Source organism: Leopardus geoffroyi, chromosome B1 (assembly GCF_018350155.1).
Source record: "Leopardus geoffroyi isolate Oge1 chromosome B1, O.geoffroyi_Oge1_pat1.0, whole genome shotgun sequence".
Lineage (NCBI taxonomy): Eukaryota > Metazoa > Chordata > Mammalia > Carnivora > Felidae > Leopardus > Leopardus geoffroyi.
This window is the reverse complement of record NC_059327.1, coordinates 78,189,648-78,209,046: the sequence shown is the minus strand read 5'-3', so window position 1 is coordinate 78,209,046 and position 19,399 is coordinate 78,189,648. Positions and strand designations below refer to the sequence as shown.

The 19,399-nt window shown below is 37.7% G+C and overlaps 1 long non-coding RNA gene across 2 annotated transcripts; it reads left to right on the top strand.

Moving 5' to 3' along the window:
- The first annotated feature begins 10,180 nt into the window (after positions 1–10,180).
- Positions 10,181–19,118, top strand: LOC123582943. Of its 2 annotated transcripts, XR_006704664.1 has the most exons (4): positions 10,181–10,635; positions 10,740–10,885; positions 13,519–13,618; positions 18,934–19,118. It is a non-coding gene; the product is annotated as an uncharacterized LOC123582943 (long non-coding RNA). The 2 variants fall into 2 exon arrangements; XR_006704661.1 differs by having other exon boundaries at positions 10,181–10,885.
- Positions 19,119–19,399: the final 281 nt, after the last annotated feature.

Sequence of the window (19,399 nt, the reverse complement as noted above, 5' to 3'; positions counted from 1 at the left end):
ATATATATACATATATATGTGTATATACATGTGTATATATATATATATATATATATATATATATATATATCATTTGTTAATTTATTTAAGTAATCTCTATACCTAACATGGGACTCAAACTCACTATCCTGAGATCGAGAGTCGCATGCTCTTCTGACTGAGCCAACCAGGTTCCCCTACATGTATATTTTTTTAATAAAAATAATTCTAATATATTTATTTTGTTAACATTGTGAATATTACTGTGGTAGAGTAAGCAAAGTAAATCTAAATCAGGGAGGAAAAAATAAAGGGTTCATTAGAAAGTCTCTAATTTTAGAATTTCATGAATGAAGATAGTGTTTATAAAATTGGAGGACTAAAATGGGATCCTTCTTCCATATGTCTGTGTCTCCTAGTAAGCATGAATCTGGACAGTAATCATGGAAATTTACACATCCAGGATTAGATGAGTCTTCACTATGTTCTACTTAGCCAACTAACAGAGCATGGAGCTCAGCCTCAACGAGGTCAGGAGACTATTTGTGGTCCTCAGTGACTTTACTTAGATTACAAACGAAGCATCCTGATTTCAGGAAATAACATTCAATAGGAGGCCTGACCTTGTGCAGGCAACAAATGAAGCTGGAAAATGTACCCTTAGGCCAGAACATTCTCAAACAAATTGACTTAGATTCTTGTATTTACATGTCTTTGGTTCCAGCAAAATTTTTTTGGTTCATCTATAAGACAAATGATTAAAAAAAAATCGGAAAACAACAAATAAATAAAACAAAGCAAAAGGGATTTTTCATGTAGAAATTTCTCCTTTGCTAAGATCACTTTTTCTGTGGGTTTAATTATCAGGTCAGGAAGATGTAATCATAAGCCAGAGCAAAAGCAAACAGAATTGTCTGATTTAAAAGGCAAGAGTGGTTCATCTTGGTTTCATACATTTTGATTATATGATATATTGAATTTGGTGTTTATAAATAAAGTTGGAGTAACATGTCCAGACATAATTGTTTTCCATATTGCAATCTTTCAAAATGGAAATGGCTAGGCAGCATGTCCTTGCCAGCATTCTTTTTAGTTATTCTAAAGGGTACACCTTTTTGGGTTAGATACCTATGCAGACATCAATCTTTTTATCAGATGCCTATCTCTAGCTCCTGTTGACTTTAGCAGAACTTGGTTTAGCTAGTTAAACACCAATTGGCCATATCCAATGACCTTGGAAATTAATCAGTGAGAGTAGGTAGAGCAAGTGATATACACATTATCCTTTAAAGTTTAGTTAGCAGAAGTAAGAAGCTTCATGAAGGAGACTAAATTACAATTAAAAAATAAATATTGAAGAGGCACCTGGGTGGCTCAGTTGGTTAAGCATCCAACTCTTGGTTTTGGCTCAGGTCATGATCTCACAATTGGTGATATCAAGCCCAGTGTCACTTGTACTCTCTCTCTCAAAATAAATATACATTTAAAAAAAAATAAATAAATGTTTAAGAAGCAAAGAATGGGGGCAGGGGGTGTTGGGCTTTCTTGGTGGAATAATGGATTTGATTCTGAGTGTCAAGTTTCCCATGGCTTAGTGAGACACTTGAAAGCCATATATTTATAGGTATTTACTTCAGTGTCTGCAAAATGGGAACAATAATTCCATTCAGTCCTACTTTACAAATAAATAACATGTAATTGACTTTGAGATCATGAGATTTAAAGTGCTATATAAATGTGAATGATTCAAAGTTGTTTAAAATGAATCCAATTGAAGGGTACCTGGGTGGCTCAGTGGGTTAAGTGTCTGACTTTGGGTCAGGTCATGATCTCAAGGTTAGTGAGTTTGAGCCCTACATCAGGCTCTGTGGTGACAGCTCATAGCCTGGAGCCTGCTTCAGATTCTGTGTCTCCCTCTCTCTCTGCCTTCCCTAGCTCACACTCTGTCTCTGTCTCTCTCTCTCAAAAATCAATAAACATTGAAAATAATAATAAAAAAAAATGAATCCAATTGTTGAAATTAAATTTTTTTTTTTGAGAGAGAGATAGGGTGTACAAGTGGAGAGGGACAGAGGGAGAGACAGAGAGAATCCCAAGCTGGTTCCCCGCCTAGTGTAGAACCTGATGTGGAATTGAGACCATGACTTGAGCAGAAATCAAGAGTTGGATGCTCAACCAACTGAGCCACCCCGGTGTCTCTAAATTGCACTTTCAAGGAGTCTTTATAAATGAATTGAATCAATTGAAATTTTAAAAACCGTATAGCAAGGTATTCTGAATGGATTACTTTTGAGAAGCTGAACTCTACTTTAATGATTATGAAAAAATCAGAGAAAAGGCAGCAGATTAACTTACATATAAGGCATGGCTCTGTTATTGTCTTGATTTCAAATTAGAACCAGTATTCCAGGAGTTTCAAATGACTGTTGACATGTGGGAAGAATTCTGAGTTTGGACTGTAATTTAAGCACACAGCATTATTATTAGTTTTTCCATTAAAATGAAAGGGGAAAAAAAGCACTTATAATGTGCTTCCTGTGTTCGAAGCAACATGCTAGGCTCTGGCACTGGAATGGATGGGGAAGTTGAAAAAGAAGGTCTAGGGGCTAGACTCAGGTCATCATGGAGATCTGACCTGAGTCCCCATTTTCCATGACAAAAAGAAGACCTATCAAAATGCCAATGAAGAACATGATACGAGAGGGCTCAACACCACCCTATAAAAAGTTTCCACGGCTTTATCATGAAGTTCTAGTATATGGACTCAAGGTAAGAAAATAAAGAATGTCACCACTGGACATATTAAGGAGCATGCTGCAATATAGTTCTGCTGCTTCCTCCCCTGCCCCCTCCCCCCAAGGTTGTTTACAGCCTTAGAGCTTCAGTACTAAAAATAATGTAGAAAGGCAAGGCTGAGTTGCTCTGTAACCAGATAGATAAGGTACTGATGACCTTGAAGGATTTGGGATCCTGGAATCTTGAGACCTGGAGCCCCTTAAAGATAATTTTTCCTTAGAGGGGTATGAAGACCACAGATAGGATTTTCCTACCCTCTACTGAAGAAGGCAAAGTATCAAATCTGCTTGATTTCAGGTAAACTTAGAAGACTTACTTATACAGTTACAATAATTTTCTATGCTGACATTACGAAGAGGGGCTATCTTTGCCTCTTCATATAAAGCAGGCAAATTTTAGCCTGTTTTTCTTTGTGAAAAATGGTCTGTGTGTGAGAGGAAAGTAATTTCCCCTAAAATCTTCTGGTTGTTACAAAGTCTACTGAGATACTACATTAAATTTGTTCTTGTCTCTGAGGTAAGCCAGAGTCCTTTCTGAGGATGCCAGGAGATTTCTAGAGAGTAAAGAAGACCTCTCATTCATGGCATGTACTGTCAGTGCTTAATGTTGGACCATTTAGAAACTAGTGAGGTTGTATAATTTTACTTAGGTTTTCTTGCTGGTTAATCCTAGTACAATTTACCTCGTTAATTTGTTCTTAATGAGTTCATCAGCAATGATTTAATACAACTCTGAGGAACAGCTTTCTTTAGTCTTTAATTCGCGACAGTTCCCCTCCTATTTGGCAGTACATTAATGGAAATGGAAAATTGCCTCATTCTAAATGTCAGAATAATGCTGCACCAAAAACAATTCAGTCATGTCTTTCAAACCACGCACATATGGTTCATCACCAAATGTCACTGTTCTTCCCCCTTCCCCCCATGCCCCCCTCCCGCCTGTACCTTCCCTCTTCATTTTCTGTCTGTGGTGATCATTGTTTGGATTAACTTTCTAATATCTTTGCATGAGGTTTATTTCTCCTGCTGTCCAGGAACCAGTTCTCACAACACTAGTTTCACCTAGTTGCTTAGGATTTGCCGAGTTCACAGATCAGGTGACAGCTATTGCTTTTAGTATCGAAAATGGCTTTCATCTGCTCTCAAAATTGAAGAAAAAAAAGTTTATGCGAAGTTTCTTCAAAATCATTTTTGTGCATAATTTGTGTCTGTTTTGTGAAGTTCTCTAAGTAAACTGTATTCCTCATTCTGTCTATGCTAAGTCAGTTCTTCCCCACACCCCTGCCAGTTTTGCGTTCAACCAAGTTTCTCTCTAAAAGAGATGCTTCTATTATGAATATGTTAGTTGTGATTTTTTTGGGTAAGTTCATATGAAAACACCCACAGCACAGTTTTACTTGCACTTAAGGATACAAACTTTTAATTGAAAATCTGGGTTCACTAATACTTAAAGGACATTTCAATGGAGTTTTAAATTAGTCTACGAGCTACACTGTCTAAAGACTGTCCATTTTTTTTTCAAAAGGAAAGTTAAAAGATAGAGCAATTTCCAAAATTATTTATCAAGCATCACTTCTGAGGGCCAGCCTCTGAAGAGTATTTTCAATAACTTTCTCTTTCTTAAAGAGACCCTACTTCCAATAATATTTGAAAAAAAAATTTAAGAGAAAAGAATCCCCACTCTTGGTTGTATATATATATTTTACATTCTTATATTTAAAGTACTTGTCTGAAACTGGAATTTTGAATCTTAATTAATTTATTGGTTTGGCTTTTTATTTCTACCAGCAAGCTGACTCATCTGTGAAGTATGAATATTTTAATTCAAGTAAATGTTTTCTACAGATTGAGGATCATTTGTTTAAGCAGGCAGAAGGTAATCAGAGGGTAACTTGTAGTTTCGCATTACAGAGTTAGAAGCACCAAGAATGTTACCTGATTTCTCCGTTTTTCTTTTCCTCTCTCTAGTGATACATAGTTAAGATATTTTCTGGGTTTACTCTGCAGAGACTATATAATTACTATCATAATAATTATATTTTTTCCACAATTTACTTAGCATCCACTGTGTCAGGTGCATTATACAGGTTATTGAATCTAATTTTCCTGAAAAGAGTGAAGTAAAGGTTATGAAAATAGTTTTCATAGAAGTTTAAAAGGCTGTTTGACATTACAGAGATGGTATGCATTTGGACATGCTTTTCTTATTCCACACTTTTTCTTTTATCTGTAGTATTTACTTTAGAGCATAAAAGAACATAAGGAGTGCATTAACCATTCTCCTTCATTGTCAATAGTCATCTGGCCCCTTCTAGAATATTCCAGTGACACAGAATTCACATATTCCTAGGGCAGGCAGACTGTTGTTGAACAGTTCTAATGGCAGAATATGATTCATTATATACAACTGAAGCATGTCCTATACTCTTGCCCATCATCTTTCTTCTAGTTCCTATAATTAGTCAAATCTTTCATCCACATGATACTTTCAGCTGTTTGAAGACGCTGCCGATTTCTTGGATTGATTTCTCCTGTAGGCAAAACCTTTCTGATTCCTTGCTGTAGATTCTTTATTATAAACTCATAACAGGGAGCAATAGGCCAATGATGAAATCTGAAGCCATGTAGGATAAAAAAGGATTTAATTTGGGCATTATATTTTTTTACATGTAGACTCATAGGGTAGCCTGTGCCCTGTGTCCACCTCCATGAATTATGAAAATTTAGGATCAAGTAAAAAATAAATGGTAACATAAATTCCTAGGAACTAGGTCACCCATTTTGTACTAATGTGATTGACCTTTTGACCCTAACATGAAACTTTATACTCTGTGTAATTTTATACCCACTGACTTGGCCAATCAGTGTAGTTTTTGGTTCCATCAATTGATATTTGAATCCTCTCTTTGCCCTCACATCTTTCTGACATAGCCGCATTTCATGGAATTTTTTTCTATATTGTTAGTCAAGTAATTGATATAAATGTCAGTGTAGGGCATCCTTAAAACAAACTCCTAGAACACAACCCCATGGGCTTTCCTCCAGCATAACTACTGTTCAACCCATTTGATGGGCTGTGAGTAAGCATTCCCCAAGTCATCCTGAACCCTCCAGAGAAAATGGAGGCTGCCCCTGAGGCCTCTGCCTCTGTCCCCAGATATTGCTTGATCTTTAGCTTTTGTTTTGTTTTTTAACTGACATCTGGATGTCAGCCTTCATGTCACGCTTCTAACAGAGTCTTTGTTCTTGGCTCTTTCTGTGTGATATTAATCTTTGCTTTTATAGCCCATTTGTTCAGACATTATTAATTCATATGTTGAGTAAAACACACAAAAAACACTCATTTACTGGGGACTTTCTATGTGTATTAAAAAAATGCATACCAGTTACTAGACCCTTATGAATCTATGAAAGACTTGCTCCCTGGGGTTTCGCAGAGTTCAACCAATTGCACCATGCATAGACACAAAGGCTTCTTCGGATTCTTCCTTCTTGTCTTTCTGAAAGAGATTCTAAAGAGTTCGATAGACTACAGCTCAGGGTGCCAAGTTTTACTCATTTTCACCCACTGCTGGGCTCATAGGAGGTGCTTAGTTCAGGTTTGTGGATCTCAGCCAAACTGAATTCTGATCACTTGTGACTTCATAAGAATTTCACTTTGAAACTTTTCTATCCTTCTTAATCTTTCATGCTTTTGGAATGACTATCCTTGGGATGACACCTCTTTTGTTTCTTTTCCTCTTTTAAAATCTTGTGTTTTTGACCAACTGGAGTTCATTGGCCTTGGCTTGATGTGCCCTCTCCATGTGGTTGCTACACCCAACATAAGCCCATCATGTCCACAGAATCCCGACATTTCCACATCACCAGTAACATTCTTTCTGGATGCTCAAAATCAAGTTGTAAATAAGCTCAAGATCCAGAAGATATGATAGTTTCAGTCAAATCCAAAGTAACTAATAACAACAAGCAAATGAACAATTAAATTCAAAGGGGCTTTTCTGAGCGCTAATTTTCATATTTTAATTTGTTTCTTAAAGCTTATTTTATTTTCAGAGAAAGAGAGAGAGGGCATGCACAAGTGAGGGAGGGGCACTGAGAGAGAAAGGGAGAGAGAATCCCAAGCAGGCTGCATTCCATCAGCACAGAGCCCAGCTCATGGGGCTTGAGCTCATGAACTGTGATATGACCTGAGCAGAGATCGAGTTGGAAGCTTAACCAACTGTGCCACCCAGGGACCCCTAATAATCCTTTTTAATCCAGAAAAATAGCTCCAACACTTCCTGAGCACCTCTTCTCTGTCAAGCACAGTCACTGCTGTGTTCATGTAAGTTGTCTCTAAAGTGTATGAAAGACTTTCTGGTCACCTACTGCTTTAAGCAAATTGTTTTGTTTATATAGGCTAATAGAGAGTTGAAAGGTAGATCAAAAATATTTGCTACAAGTAGAATAAAATTTGATTCTCCTTTTGAATGTTTCAAGCAATTTTAATGATTTATAATTCAACTAAATTTTTATTTATATAAATGCATGCGCATGATAAGTGCTCAATAATGTTGAATAATGACAAAGCTGATTTTTTTTAAAAGTAACTTCGTTTCCTGGTTATTGCTGTGACCAGAATATCAAGTTACAAAATAAACTGTAACATGTCTTATGATTGTTGTTAACTGGCTGGAACTGGCATATATCAGAGGTCAGAAGCTTATCCTCATAAGAATTTTAAGAGCGAAAAGTTTCAGGTTACATCATGAATGCTTAGGCACATACCCATAATGCATACCCACACCTTAGACTTTCTGAGAACTTTTTCTTATGTGATAAGTTCTTCAGCTAAATAGTAAGAGGTAGTGGAAAGAATGCTACCCTAAGAGTCAGGAGAGCTAGATTCTAGTATTGCCTTTTTTTTTTTTAAGTTTATTTATTTATTTATTTATTGAGAGACAGTGAGAGAGAGAGAGAAGAGGGGCAGAGAGAGAAGGAGAGAGAAAATACAAAGCAGGCTCCACACTGTCAGCATAGAACCCAATGCGGGGCTTGAACTCAACGAACTGTGAGATCATGATCTGAGCTAAAACCAAGAGTCAAGCGTGTAATGGACTGAGCCACCCAGAGGCCTTTTATATCATAAATGGATTCCATTGGAGGAGGTGTTGGATTCACTACAGTGGGCCAATGGAAATGGCACATGAGTCAGATCTAATAGGACTAAACTTGTTGGGACAATGGCCTGGTATCTAAAATATAGTATCTGTATTGGTTTCTTATGGTTGTCACAACTAATTACCACAAACTTGGTGTTAAAGCAATAGGCATTTATTCTCTCATTGTTCTGGAGACTAGAAGTCCAAACAAAATCAAGGTGCCAGCAAGGCCATGGTCTCATTGAAGGCTCTAGGGAAGAACATTTCCTTGCCATTTCCTGGTGACTCCAGGCATTCCCTGGCTTGTAGCTGAGCTGTGTCACTCCAGTCTCCACCTACCTCTGCCTTCACATAAACTTTTTCTCTATTTCTGTGTGCTTTTCTGTCTCTTACAAAGACATTTTGAATGGATTTAGGGCCCACCTAGTCCTGCATGATGTCATCTCAATTCTTACCTCTAGTGTGTCTTCAAAGGCCCTGTTTCCAAATAGAAGATTTAAATTCTATTTATCTCCTACTTCTAGGTTCCAGGTAGTTATGAAATAGGGAGTGGGAGCACACTGTTCAACCAACTATAGGATCTAAAGATACATGGTAACTTTTGATTTAGGCCAGTTTTGAGTCACTTATTGATCCATTGTTTCATTCATTCAACAATGATTTATTGAAAACCTATTATATGGCAGAATAGTGCTAAGTATGAGGGTACTATCCACAAGCAGATATGAACCACAATTTTATGGAGCTGTCTAGAAGCACATAAAGGGACTCTGCTGCCTATATTCCTAAAGCATGATCTTCATATTGACTTGAGCATGCATATTTTTTCAGCATGTACTTCTAATATAAACTTCCACATTTATTTACTCAATTATTATATGAACTACACTACTAATGCATATGTATATTGTATAACACACCCCAAAATTTATTTATTTATTTTTTATTTATTTTTTATATGAAATTTACTGTCAAATTAGGTTCCATACAACACCCAGTGCTCATCCCAAAAGATGCCCTCTTCAATGCCCATCACCTACCCTCCCCTCCCTCCCACCCCCCATCAACCCTCAGTTTGTTTTCAGTTTTTAAGAGTCTCTTATGCTTTGGCTCTCTCTCCCACTCTAACCTCTTTTTTTTTTTTTTTTTCCTTCCCCTCCCCCATGGGTTTCTATTAAGTTTCTCAGGATCCACATAAGAGTGAAAACATATGGTATCTGTCTTTCTCTGTATGGCTTATTTCACTTAGCATCACACTCTCCAGTTCCATCCACATTGCTACAAAGGGCCATATTTCATTCTTTCTCATTGCCACATAGTACTCCATTGTGTATATAAACCACAATTTCTTTATCCATTCATCAGTTGATAGACATTTAGGCTCTTTCCACAATTTGGCTGTTGTTGAGAGTGCTGCTATAAACATTGGGGTACAAGTGCCCCTATGCATCAGTACTCCTGTATCCCTTGGGTAAATTCCTAGTAGTGCTACTGCTGGGTCATAGGGTAGGTCTATTTTTAATTTTTTGAGGAACCTCCACACTGTTTTCCAGAGTGGCTGTACCAGTTTGCATTCCCACCAGCAGTGCAAAAGGGTTCCCGTTTCTCCACATCCTCTCCAGCATCTATAGTCTCCTGATTTGTTCATTTTGGCCACACTGACCGGCGTGAGGTGATATCTGAGTGTGGTTTTGATTTGTATTTCCCTGATGAGGAGCTATGTTGAACATCTTTTCATGTGCCTGTTGGCCATCTGGATGTCTTCTTTAGAGAAGTGTCTATTCATGTTTTCTGCCCATTTCTTCACTGGATTATTTGTTTTTTGGGTAACACACCCCAAAATTTAAATTTAAAGAGAAACAATGTAATACAAGTAAATAGAAATAAAAATTATAATAATGTCTTTTGGATCTTTATTGGCCATTTTATGCAAGTCATTCTTTTCTCAAGAATGCTCTGTTGGGGCGCTTGAGTGGCTCAGCCGGTTAAGCATCCGACTTCTGCTCAGGTCATGATCTTGCAGTTTATGAGTTTGAACCCCGCATCGGGCTCTGGGCTGACAGCTCAAAGCCTGGGGCCTGCATCAGATTCTGTGTCACCCTCTCTCTCTGCTCCTCCCCCTCATACTCTCTTTCTCTCTCTGTCTCTCTCAAAAATAAATAAACATTAAAATAAAGAAAGAATGCTGTGTAGACACCGTTACATTCTGATCTGGTGAGTGACATCATAATTCTAGATGATTCCATGTGTTTGGAACAACATCCCAACCTGAACTGGGAATCCAGGAGGCAAATTGTAGTCTCTAGGATATTGGAATAACAAGGGTGTCAGCACTTTCCTTCAACCTTCAAGGACAGACTGAGGATCAGGCAAGGCTTCAATCACACCAGAAGATACAAGTAAAGAAAGGCAGGGGCCCATCCATAAGAATTGTATAGTCGTGGTAAAGGTTAGGGAGACTGGAGATTGTGGGTCTGCATGTACTTGGGGCCTATACTCGGTAACTCATACTGGACACAGCTCTGAGTATACTTTCTACTGTAGTTAAGGATGGCTGGGATATGGATGAAGCTGAACCTGAAGAGTGAATTCCTCTGTGTTTGAAACCAAAAAGACAGAGAAATGCAGGAGCAGACATTGTTCCTGCCTGTGACTAACTTTATGACTTTATAAGAGAAAGTGATCTCAGAGGCGTTACTTACCTCAGTAAAATGAAGGTAATAACACTTAAACTACTTCAAACCAGAGTCTCGGATCAGGAAAATTTTGCCATCTCTTCCAGAAATAAGACACACAACTGTAAGATTTCATTGTTTTTCAGTAAGTTAAATGTTTGCCAAGAAAGAAACTGTTGACTCTTCTAATGATGACAGTTAAAATCTCATACTCAAAGTAGGAGGAGGAGCATTTTCAAATAAATCTATATTTTCATAGACTCAGGAGTGTCACAGAGAACAGTAAGCTGTGGTATGTTTCTCTAAAAAGGTGTGGTTGATTCATAAGTGAATATCTTTGAAGGACTTTTACAGACTAAATGCATATATAAATGCTGCCTTCATGGACTTGTGTTGTTTGATTAGAAGCATTGCTGGTTCTGTCTGGTGTGTTTATAGAGGGAAGTATATTTGCTGAGAAATAGAGGTAATCAAGAAATGGTTTTTATTTCTTATTTTTTAATTTTTTTGATGTTTATTTATTATTGAGAGACAGAGACAGTGTGAGCAGGGAGGGGCAGAGAGACAGGGAGATGCAGAATCTGAAGCAGGCTCTAGGCTCCAAGCTGTCAGCACACAGCCTGACGTGGGGCTCGAACTCACGAACCGCAAGATCATGACCTGAGCTGAAGTTGGACACTCAACCAACTGAGCCACCCAGGTGCCCCAAGAAATGTTTTTTAAAAACAGGCAATACAAAGATTAATCCTAAGTGGTTAGAAGAATTTGATTCTCACTCATTATTATTGAGGCTACCCATTTCAATATACTTTTGAAGATACTTTCTGCTCAGTTGTAACTATTGTGTTAATCCTTTAAAACTAACAATGGAGGAGCACCTGGGGGGGGGGGGCTCAGTTGGTTAACCATCCAAGTCTTGGTTTTGACCCAGATCATGATCTCACAGTTCGTGAGATCACATGTTGGGCTCTGTACTGACAGTGCAGAGCCTGCTTGGGATTCTCTTTCCTCTCTCTGCCCCTCCCCAACACCTCCTCTCAAAATAAATAAATAAACATTTTAAAGAATTAAAAAAAATAAAACTAACAAGAGAAATACAACCATAATATCATATTGAGATTTGTGATGCTTTTTTAGATAAGAAGTGAAATACCAACATACTTCTCAACAGTTTCGTGTAATAAAAATTACAGGATCTTGTAAGTTGAGTAAGCAATGGATTGGACATCAGAAGGTCTCTTTCTCCTAGTGCCCATTAGACTCACACTTCCTATTTTTCAGATAAAGTTCCTTTCCCTCTTTGAGTGTTTTTTATTTTATTTATTTATTTTTTAACTAATGGGGCTGGGGTAGATTTTCTGTAAGTTTCCTGATAGAAACATTCTGTTGTTTCTATCTCTGTTTCTTTCTGGTCTTTAACTCTGAGTTACTACTGTGCTCTCATGTTTACACTACGTTCTTCCACCCTTCATCTGCTTGGCTCAGCTGAACAATTATCTTTCCATTATTACTGCTCTTTTCTAGTGTCTCTGCTCTATTCTCTTTTTTTTAAATTTTTCACATTTATTAATCTTTGAGAGACAGAGAGAGACAGAGCACAAGTGGGGGAGGGGCAGAGAGAGAATGAGACACAGAATCCGATGCAGGCTCCAGGCTCTGAGCTGTCAGCGCAGAGCCCAATGTGGGGCTTGAATTCACACACCGCGAGATCATGACCTGAGCCGAAGTCAGACGCTTAACCCACTGAGCCACCCAGGACCCCCTCTGCTCTATTCTTTATATTCATACCATACCATGTGGATTAATCACAGTTCAGAGCAAGATGGATAATACCAGTGATTTCAAGCTGTGTTTAATTCAGGGAATTGGATCCCCAAAGGTTAGAAGGAACTAAAGTTAAAAAGTCACTCTGGACTATTGATTTGAAGGTCACACCATCATAGCAGCTACCCAGAGATCAGAAATTTCTGCTGCTCCCACACTTTCCCTCATGGTCATTAGCTGGTGACTAGCCTCGGGCATGGAGTCCAGTCACCACCAACACACCTGTATGACCTTGCTTGCCAGTATCAATACAGGCAGGAAGAGGGTTGCTACCCCACATTTATTTTGAGCTGTCCTTCAAGTCCTTGCTCAGATTTTAAAACTTAGCCTCAAGCGCATATGGGAAATTTAGAAATTAGATTTTGAATCCCTTAAACCAGAAGGAGGGTGGAATTGTGATTAGGAGAACCAACCCAAATGTCTACCAAAGCATATATAATGCTTGACATGCTGAACTCGTTTATTTTACGTGGATCTTCTTAAGGGCAGGGACCATGCCTTATTAATTTCTGTATTAATAAATTAGGAAGAAGACACAGCATGAAAAGGTTATAGTCCATTCAGAAAATGTGTATCAATAGTAAACACTGAGAAAGAGTTAAACAAAGTTATATGTATATATGGTGTACTGATAAAGTCTAGTTAGAAGACTAGTGAAGTCTGGACTGGTAGAGAAATCTTAAAAGATTTAGATTACAACATGAGTTTTTTTTTTTCATTTTTTTTTATTTGAGTATAATTGACACAGAATATGACATTAGTTTTAGGTGTACAACTTCTCTAGTGAATCGACTTCTCTATATGTTATGCTGTGCTCACCAGAGAACTCTAGTACCATATCATTAATTATATTCCCAATGCTGTATCTTTTATTTTCAGGCTTACTCATTCCATAACTGAAAGTTTGTATCTCCCACTCCCCTTGACCCATTTTGCCCATCCTCTACCTCCCCCCCTTCCCTTGGGCAACCATCAGATTGTTCTCTGTATTTATAGGTGTGACTCTGCTTTTTGTTTGTTTATTCATTTGCTTTGTTTTTTAGATTGCACAAAGAAGTGAAATAATATGGTATTTGTCTTTCTCTAACATATTTCGCGTAGCATAAAGATCATGACATGAGTTTGGAAGAACAGTAGAATTTGGATGGACCCAAAGACAAAGATAAGATATTACTATGGAGAGACTCCACTCTAAAGCACTGTGAGTACCTGGAGCTGCCTCTTCTCAAAAAAGAAGTTTCTCACATACAAAAATATTTTTCATTTATTCACTAATTCACTTACAAATGTTTACTAAGTGGCTAATAGATACACCATCTATTTTTCAGGGGCTGGGGTTAGAGCAATTAAAAAACAGGAAAAATGATTACAGAAGTATCGAACTTTGGTAGAGCAGATATTTTCAGATATTGATACATTGTTTGACACTGTTTTTTATATTTTGGAATAGTTTATGTGATTGAATAAATATCCTTCCCCACCCCTTTTTTTCTTACATATGTGGTTCAAATGGTTTCTAATATGTTTGGCAATGTAGAAATTCTCATATAGGCTATGCCAGATGGTCTCACTGTCTAAATGTTTAACAGTTGCGTTACACTATAATAGATGTTAACACAGTTGTGGAGAGGAGGGTAATAATAATATAGTAAGTAAGAGATATGGAGTGTAGTTAGCCTATTTATTCCCTACCCCATCCCCCATCTTTTGAAAAACATGAGTTTAACAGGGAATATGGTAAGTAGGAAAGGTGTTAATTTTGGCTTTATGTTAAGATTTTGTTCAAAGCCAAAACAAAACCTTTCTAGGGAATGTTAAATGAGTTTAGACTCATGTCTGTTTCCCATAAATATATCTTCATGCAATCTGTTAATGAATTTATATAGTAAGAACAAGTATCTCCCTGACTTAATCAGTGTCCCATGCCTTATCTTATCTACATTGTAATCTCTTCAAGGGGTGCAGACTTTCAAGCTCTGTAAATGCCACCTCAGCATTTCTTTTATTTTGTCCACCCTGAAACTCATTGGTCATTTGTGTGTCTATGTCATATTATTGTGTAATCAATCTGCAAATTCTTCCCATCATTTGCCATTTGATTTCTATTTAGTAAACCATCCAGAATCACCTACACAGTTGGAAAATGTCTCCCTATATTCCTAATCATTTATTAAAATCCTAAACAAAATTTGTTTCCTAGAGTAAATTTTTGGGTGAGAGGCTGTATATTTATCCACTCATAAGAGTGACTTTTTAAATTATTTATGTATTTATTTATTTTTTAATTTTTAACATTTATTTATTATTGAGAGACTGAGCATGAGCATGGGAGGGGCAGAGAGAGGAGGAGACACAAAATCCAAAGCAGGCTCCAGGCTCTGAACTGTTAGCACAGAACCTGACACGGGGCTTAAACTCACAAGCCATGAGACCATGACCTGAGCCAAAGTCAGATGCTTAACCGACTGAGCCACCCAGGTGCCCCAGAGTGACATTTATTTTAACCTTAGAAAGAATAATCTCAGGATGTATATTTTATACTCTGCTTTTATAACAAAGTATTTGAAGCAAATGTGACTTAATATTGAATCAGTTCATATTTTTAATTATTGTCATTTCTAATGTATAATCTGCCTTTATTTTATAAAGAAATATTTATAATATAAAACATCCAAACTAAAGAAAAACTGAAATATCATAGAGTTCAAACAACAAAGATAACCAATGTTATAATTTTAATGTCTTTCTTTCTAGTCTTTTCATGTAGCTATGATACAAAAGAAAGAAATAGCTATATGTATTCTCAGAGCATTTTTTAGATTGGTTACAAATGGTGCCTTTCCCCTACTAGGTTATTTTTAGACATTCTACCTTTTTATTATGGCTCCATCTCAGAGCTGTTTCTGGTTTATAGCAATTGGGGTCATCACTCCAGACTTTGTGCTCTGGGAAGATCCATAATTCAACAGAGAACAAATTCCTAAAACTCCTGGGAAATAACTAGAAGAGAAGAAGGAAGAATGTTATCCCAAATGGGGGTTAAAATGACCTGAGACACTCCTATGGTTACATTTCAGCAGATATAATTCTGATGTGTTAGGGGTGTCAGGAGAGATAGCACTTCAACTTCCTTTAATTGCCACCCCCCTGCTCCCACCTCCACCCCAGCTTCCCACATCTCAGTCCTTAAGTTTAAGGCTGGCATTTTGGGAAATACTGTCTTCTTTTCCCTTCAGGGTACCCTTGATATTGCTTTTGATCTGCTTGTCTTGGCGACATTTAAGGGAATGTTTGTATGGTGGGGGCATATAAAATACTGCTTTTCAGTGATCCTATATGCCCCTAAATGTGGACTTGATTCTACCAGTTTATGATTCCATTAACTGATACTCATCTTTTGCACTCCCTAGAATCTTCTCTAGTGATCTTCACATAGAATGAAAGTGTGATCACTGGTTATACATCTCAGGCCTTATGGCCATCTCTGTCAAGTTATATGTTATGGTCACTTTCTCTATGCCTGACGATTTTCTGAAGATACATGATTTATCTTTGTCTAGTTTATCAGTCAGTCTAGCACATTTGTGTGCATTTTCTGATGTTAAGTCTGTAATTGTTAGCTTTTGTGGTAAAATGTTTGCAAAGAGGGCCACAGTTATTGTTCTCATTCTTACAAATACATACCTTTTCAGTGTGGGTTGGTTGTGTCTCAGAGTAAGATGTGGAATTTATTTCTCCACTCCCTGCATATGGGCTTGGCACGTGACTTGCTTTGGCCAATAAGATATATGCAAACAAAGGCTTGAAATGTGTTTGCCCATTGGGGCTTGCCTTCCCTTCCCGTCCTAGAAAAACTGTTGCCATGTGGGCAAGTTGGATTAGCTTCCTTGGGGAGCTGAGCCATGTGAAAAGAGGCCCACTTGTCCCAGGTTAGCTTGGCCTTGGTCATCCAAGCGAGGCCACTCTAGGCTCTCCAATCCTCAGGGAGTTGATCCAGACCAGAAGAACTCCCAGTCCATCTACAGAATTGTGGTCAACAAAAAATATGCTTGTTTTCTTCCAGGCAGTTTCTTACAGGAATAGTTTATTATGCAGTAAAATTGAACTGATACAAAAATTGGTACCAGAAGTGGTAGGATGCTGTAACAAAACTCAAAACATGTAGCAATGACTTTGGAATAAGATTGGAAATGAAGGCTGAAAAAGTAATGCAGAAACTGCTGTCAAAGCCTGAAAAAAAGGCAAATGAGCTGTTAGAGGCTAGGAAAGTGGTGAGGAAACAGCAATAGCCAGCTAAAATGATAACCCATGTTATGTAGCCATGAGAGTTGACATAGCTGTCATGGGATTAAAAATGTACCTAATAACCTTGTAGATATGCCTAAAATGATATTATGGCCAAATGGTTAAAGCGTCCATTGCCTTCTTCTCGCTGTACCTTATATGATAGTGTGAGAAAAAGAGGAGCTAAAGAAAGAATGATTTGGCAAGCAGAATTTAGAGATGTAGAGGGAAGCCAAATTTCTAGGTTGGAAAATAAAGCTGTTTTCACATCCAACCTCTCCAGACGGCAAAAGATTCTCAAAATAAGAAATGGCTCCTTGATAAGGGTAAATCAAGTATATGGCTATCAGATCCTTTAAAAATCCTCCGGAAGAGGTAAGGTGGTGCTTAGCAGACTCTTTCAGCTGGACAAAAGAGCTTTCAGTAATTTTAAGGGTGCTTTCCTATATCAGCCTGACATGCTGCCCAAACAGAGAAGTGTCTATTCCAAAGAAATTGTGGATGTAGATTTTGGAACAAGGAGTGGACTTCATTCCTCTTCATAGGGGAACTTATAAAACTTGGTGAGAGATTATCCTAAAGAGAAAAGAAACAGTTGGAAACCAAGAGAAGCCTCTGAGCCCCAAATTTCTATGGATAGGACTCAGGCTTCTAGAGCTACACTGAACAATGGACTTGGGAACCATTCCTGGGATTAAAATTGGGCTCCAATTAAGGAACATGCCCTTCTCTAGGAGTAGAGGCCCTTGTTAATGTTTACTTGGAAAGATTTTACAATAGCTACCGACCAGTGTGACTACCTGTATTTCTTTCTTCCCATTTGAGTGGAAGTATCTATTGCTGTTAGCTATTCTTTCTATTATATAGTGTGTGTGTGTGTGTGTGTGTGTGTGTGCATGATATAAATAACTTTAGTGCTAAGTCTTTGAATAAAGAGGAGTCACATTTGAGGAACTGTGCCTAAAGATCCTCATCTGTTTCTGGACCTTATTTAGATGAAGATCTTGTAATTCAAAATGAATACCATAATGAGAAGTGACTTCTGGGGAAGAAAGAGAATGTATTCTGTATGTGGGAGGAAAGTTTCTTCTGTGGCTAGTGGGCAAACTATGATGGATTATCTGTAGAGATGGCCACAATAATCCCTGCTACGCTTATATATGCATCTCTTTGTAATGTAACATTGCCATTCTTTCTAATAAGAGGTGGAATTTTATTCTTGCTCCTTTGAATCTGAGCATAACCACATGACTTGCTCTGGCCAATGGGACATGAGGAAGACAAAACCCAGGCACATGAATGGTTATACATTAAGACTCACTCTCTGTGGCTGCACATGTCATCCTTTAACAAGGATGTGGCAGTCCTGACCAGAAACCACATGGATGGGAACCAGGAAGGAGAAGTTCAGGATTGCCAGACTGGTAGGTGAGGCCATCCTGACCATCCAGCTCCAGCTGAGCCAAGAGCTGACTGCAGCCACTTGAGTGAGAGACAGATAAATCCAGCAGAACTGCCCAGCTGATCCCAGCACAAATTGTCCATCTGCTGAATCATGGTCCAATCATTGTTGTGTTAAATAGCTAAGTTTTGGAGTCATTTGTTAGGCAGCAAAAGCTAATTGATACAGATTCTTCATTTAAAATGCAATTTAAAGTGCTATATCTTCATAAAATTCCTTTTTTCATGAACATTACAGCAAATGTTTTGCCTTCATGTGCTTGAGTACAGCCTCCTTATCTTGAATCTCAAGAAGTTCTGTTAATACTTTACCTACTTTCCTTTCTTTGTTTAAGGACCTTAGTGTTTTATTTTGGATTCTCTTGCAAGGTGCCTTGTAATTAAGTAGCTCTTGTCCTGTTTAAATTTGTTTAAATTTGACTTGTCACATTTATAGAATTCCCACTCTTCTTCCTGGAAAATTCTATTCCTCCCTAAAATGATTCCTTGCCCTTACCCCCTCCTTTTTTTAAACCGCCTTCTTTCCTTTGCCATTTAGGCATTTAGTGTTTATTTTCAAATGCTTGCTCTTTTTGGGCTGAGTCAAACATTTTTCCTGAGTTTCCAATAAGCTGTTCTTAAACAGTCTCCAGACTTTTTCATGGTTATTTACTTTCAGAACTATTTCTTTCAGGATTTTTTCCCTAAGAAAAGCCCAAATTTTGCCATAGTTCCCTTTTCTAAAACTGAATAACTTCATGATGAATATTTTTGGTTTTCCTTTCTTGCCAGAATGTTGGACTTAATCACGTGGTAATTGCTGTTAAACAAGCACTCCTTGAGAGACAACATCTCTCTTATGAACATCCCTTCAGATGAACAAAACCATCTCCTCCCCTCTTCTGAGGGATTTGAAAAACAAAGCTTGCCTGTCTATCTAAAGCATATTCTTCAGCTGTTGAGAAGATTCAGATGGAAATGAGGTAGAGGGGAAAATAACAGTTTGTTATTTATTTTGGTACTTTTCTGATTAATTAGCCCTCTCTATGAGGACATACCTTTATAGCATCTATATTACAGTTATTTGTAAATTCGTCCTATCTTCCGTACTAGACTCAAGACATTTGCAAATAAGCTTCAGGTTTCCATTATCTTTGTATCTTTCGGAGTGAACCCAGGAAATAGGAGTTACATTATAAATATCTGAATAAATGAAGAATTATCAAATAAATTGATGAATGCATCCAAGCTATGACCT